Here is a 5,000-nt window from a genome sequence, read left to right as displayed (position 1 = left end):
CTTTCCTGCTTCTTTCCTACTTCTTTCCTGCCTCTTTCCTGCCTCCCTCCTGCCTCTTTCCTCCCTCTCTCCTGCCTTTTTCTTGCCTCTTTCCTGCCTCTTTCCTGCCTCTTTCCTGCCTCTTTTCTGCCTCTTTCCTGCCTCTTTCCTGCCTCTTTCCTGCCTCTTTCCTGCTTCTTTCCTGCCTCTTTCCTGCCTCTTTCCTGCCTCTTTCCTGCCTCTTTCCTGCCTCTTTCCTGCCTCTTTCCTGCCTCTTTCCTGCCTCTTTCCTGCCTCTTTCCTGCCTCTTTCCTGCCTCTTTCCTGCCTCTTTCCTGCCTCTTTCTTGCCTCTTTCCTGCCTCTTTCCTGCCTCTTTCCTGCCTCTTTCCTGCCTCTTTCCTGCTTCTTTCCTGCCTCTTTCCTGCCTCTTTCTTGCCTCTTTCCTGCCTCTTTCCTGCCTCTTTCTTGCCTCTTTCCTGCCTCTTTCCTGCCTCTTTCTTGCCTCTTTCCTGCCTCTTTCCTGCCTCTTTCCTGCCTCTTTCCTGCTTCTTTCCTGCCTCTTTCCTGCCTCTTTCCTGCCTCTTTCCTGCCTCTTTCCTGCCTCTTTCCTGCCTCTTTCCTGCTTCTTTCCTGCCTCTTTCCTGCCTCTTTCCTGCCTCTTTCCTGCCTCTTTCCTGCCTCTTTCCTGCTTCTTTCCTGCTTCTTTCCTGCCTCTTTCCTGCCTCTTTCTTGCCTCTTTCCTGCCTCTTTCCTGCCTCTTTCCTGCTTCTTTCCTGCCTCTTTCCTGCCTCTTTCCTGCCTCTTTCTTGCCTCTTTCCTGCCTCTTTCCTGCTTCTTTCCTGCCTCTTTCCTGCCTCTTTCCTGCCTCTTTCCTGCCTCTTTCCTGCCTCTTTCCTGCCTCTTTCCTGCCTCTTTCCTGCCTCTTTCCTGCTTCTTTCCTGCCTCTTTCCTGCCTCTTTCTTGCCTCTTTCCTGCTTCTTTCCTGCCTCTTTCCTGCCTCTTTCTTGCCTCTTTCCTGCCTCTTTCCTGCTTCTTTCCTGCCTCTTTCCTGCCTCTTTCCTGCCTCTTTCCTGCTTCTTTCCTGCCTCTTTCTTGCCTCTTTCTTGCCTCTTTCCTGCTTCTTTCCTGCCTCTTTCCTGCTTCTTTCCTACCTCTTTCCTGCCTCTTTCCTACCTCTTTCCTGCCTCTTTCCTGCCTCTTTCCTGCCTCTTTCCTGCCTCTTTCCTGCCTCTTTCTTGCCTCTTTCCTGCCTCTTTCCTGCCTCTTTCCTGCCTCTTTCCTGCCTCTTTCCTGCCTCTTTCTTGCCTCTTTCCTGCCTCTTTCCTGCCTCTTTCCTGCCTCTTTCCTGCCTCTTTCCTGCCTCTTTCCTGCCTCTTTCCTGCCTCTTTCCTGCCTCTTTCCTGCCTCTTTCCTGCCTCTTTCCTGCCTCTTTCTTGCCTCTTTCCTGCCTCTTTCCTGCCTCTTTCCTGCCTCTTTCCTGCCTCTTTCCTGCCTCTTTCCTGCCTCTTTCCTGCCTCTTTCCTGCCTCTTTCCTACCTCTTTCCTGCCTCTTTCCTGCCTCTTTCCTGCCTCTTTCTTGCCTCTTTTCTGCCTCTTTCCTGCCTCTTTCAGTGTGACTTGACTTGTTTGCTTGAATGGGTATGTTTGCTTGTGGTATTGCACGGTCTCTGGTGCAAGAAAAATGTTTTGTGATAATTGATTAGGAAATGATTGTTGGATTTGATTTATATTTGGCAGCAATGTGTATTACACGAATACGATTTTGGTCACAATATGCCAATTTTTGGATGGGTTTTTGGCCCTTTTTCTTCTTGTATTTTGATACAGAATCTGTGAAAGGGACTATGGTTGTATATTTTAACTACTTTTTATATTTTGATCATCATTCATTGTCTTCTATTTTCGTTTTATTGTTTACTTTAGAGTAAAGGAAAATATGGATTATTTTCTGCGAACATACTGGAACTGTTATAATATGTTTTGAAAACATCAATTCGAAAATAGACCAAAGGTGAAATATAAAAGATTAACACATCCAATTTGATCAAATATCAAAATAACTGGAGGAGAAAAGAGCGTATATCACCTTGTCATTAAAAAAAAAAAAAAAAAAAAAAAAAATTCTAAAAGAAGTTTAAAGTTGGATGACAGGAGATGAAAGGAACGTAGAAAATAAATGAGGATGTTAAAAAATATAATCTGGACAATAGACAGATATTTTAGTGCGAATATTTGAACATCGTCATACAATGAAAGTGTGGTGTGAATGGCGTATAATTAGCTACATTATAATAATCACATATTTCAGTCTGGGTGTTCAATGCTATGTAAATCACAAACAACATTCTTATGTGTTTGTGTCTCCAACGTTGGCATATACTGCGACTCCCACATATTTGATCTCCCACATATCGAGTCTACAACATATCGAGTCTACAACATATCGAGTCTATAACATATCGAGTCTACAACATATCGAGTCTACAATATATCGAGTCTACAACATATCGAGTCTACAACATATCGAGTCTACGATATATTGAACCTCCTACATATCAAACCTCCCGTATGTCAACTCTCCTACATACTGAGTCTCCCACATATCGAACCTCCCACATGTCGAGTCTCCTACATATCGAACCTCCCACATGTCGAGTCTCCTACATATCGAACCCTGAAAAGAAAATAAACACTTCCAGGAATTCTCAAACACAACCCTCATCCAACCGACCCCCTCCCCCTCTCCCTCTCCTTCCCCTTCCTTCTCCCCCCTCTCCCTCCCCTTCCCTTCCCTCTCCTTCCCTCTCCCTCTCCTTCCCCCACCCCCTCACCCCCCTCTCCCTCTCCTTCCCCCACCCCCTCACCCCCCTCTCCCTCTCCTTCCCCCACCCCCTCACCCCCCTCTCCCTCTCCTTCCCCCACCCCCTCACCCCCCTCTCCCTCCCCTACCCCTACCCCCCTCTCCCTCTCCCTCTCCTTCCCCCACCCCCTCACCCCCCTCTCCCTCTCCTTCCCCCACCTCCTCACCCCCCTCTCCCTCTCCATCCCCCACCCCCTCACCCCCCTCTCCCTCTCCTTCCCCCACCCCTACCCCTCCCCTTCCTTCCCCCACCCCCTCACCCCCTCTCCCTCTCCTTCCCCCACCCCTACCCCTGCCCCCACCCCATCCCCCCCCCCCTCTCCCTCTCCTTCCCCCACCCCCTCACCCCCCTCTCCCTCTCCTTCCCCCACCCCCTCACCCCCCTTTCCCTTCCCCCCGCCTCCTCACCCCCCCCCTCACCCCCCTCTCCCTCTCCCCCCCTCACCCCCTCTCCCTCCCCTTCCCCCAACCCCTCACGCCCCACTCCCTCTCCATCCCCCCCCCCCTCACCCCCCCCTCCCTCTCCTTCCCCCCCCCCTCCCCCTCTCCCTCTCCTTCCCCCCCCCCCTCACCCCCTCTCCCTCTCCTTCCCCCACCCCTACCCCTACCCCTACCCCATCCCCCTCTCCCTCTCCCTCTCCTTCCCCCACCCCCTCACCCCCCTCTCCCTCTCCTTCCCTTCCCTCTCCTTCCCTCTCCCTCTCCTTCCCCCACCCCCTCACCCCCCTTTCCCTTCCCCCTTCCCTCTTCCCCCAACCCCCATCCCTACCCCCTCACCCCCCTCTCCCTACCCCATCCCCCTCCCACCGAATTATCTCCCCCGGTGAAAGAGAATCCGACCAGACAAGAGTTGCAAGAACTGCAATCTGCGCCCATCACGCAACACTAGCCAGAAAGACCATGCGAAGCCGAGGAAAGATAATTAAGATGATGCAAAAGAAAGGCCAAGAGAGTGGAGTTAATAAAACATTTGCGAAAGAGTGATCCGATACCGACGACCGGAAGCGAGGCGAGGAAGAAAGGGAGGGGGGAGGGAGGAGGGAGGGAGGGGGATGCAATCTTAGGTTCTTTGATAGGCAATGTTATTTTTATTTTATTTTTTTTTACCTATCTTGAAATAAAATCTATGTAGATGCAGTTTTAACTTTTGTGTAGGAACAATACGTATAACGATCCATATGACTGTAGCGTAATGCATTTTAGTTTAATGCGGATATACGGAAAAGGTCAAAGGTCAACCTACGTGAGAATTATTTGTCAAACATCATCTATCATATGATTTTAACAGCTCTGATTGCTATTCATAAATATACGTGTGTTTGCGTTTGTGTGTGTGTGCTTGTGTGTTTATGTGTGTGTGTGTGTATATATATATATATATATATATATTAACTGATTGCTATTCATAAATATACGTGTGTTTGCGTTTGTGTGTGTGTGCTTGTGTGTTTATGTGTGTGTGTGTGTGTGTGTGTGTGTTTATGTGTGCGTGTGTTTATGTGTGCGTGTGTGTGTGTGTGTGTGTAACTATTTACATTAGATATAGATAGTACAACGAAAGTTATACATATAAACATATATGACTGTGCCCTCGCAAGTGTAGCCAGACTGGCCTCAATACTTCATGTATTGTGTTGCGTCATGTTTTATGCAATACACATTGGTCTCTGCACGTCGTTGCATCATCCCCGCCATTAAGAAATATTGTTTAATCATAATGTGAAAACACGATCTCCTGTCAAGATGAATATCAAGCATTTTGTTTATCGGAAGCTGAGATATTTTGTTTATTGGAAGCTGAGATATTTTGTTTGTCGGAAGCTGAGATATTTTGTTTATCGGAAGCTGAGATATTTTGTTTATCGGAAGCTGAGATATTTTGTTTATCGGAAGCTGAGATATTTTGTTTATCGGAAGCTGAGATATTTTGTTTATCGGAAGCTGAGATATTTTGTTTATCGGAAGCTGAGATATTTTGTTTATCGGAAGCAGAGATATTTTGTTTATCGGAAGCTGAGATATTTTGTTTATCGGAAGCTGAGATATTTTGTTTATCGGAAGCTGAGATATTTTGTTTATCGGAAGCTGAGATATTTTGTTTATCGGAAGCTGAGATATTTTGTTTATCGGAAGCTGAGATATTTTGTTTATCGGAAGCAG

Source organism: Penaeus japonicus, unplaced genomic scaffold (genome assembly GCF_977035675.1).
Source record: "Penaeus japonicus unplaced genomic scaffold, GWHDUDI00000001_assembly GWHDUDI00000013, whole genome shotgun sequence".
NCBI lineage: Eukaryota > Metazoa > Arthropoda > Malacostraca > Decapoda > Penaeidae > Penaeus > Penaeus japonicus.
Note: the sequence above shows the minus strand (reverse complement) of the source record.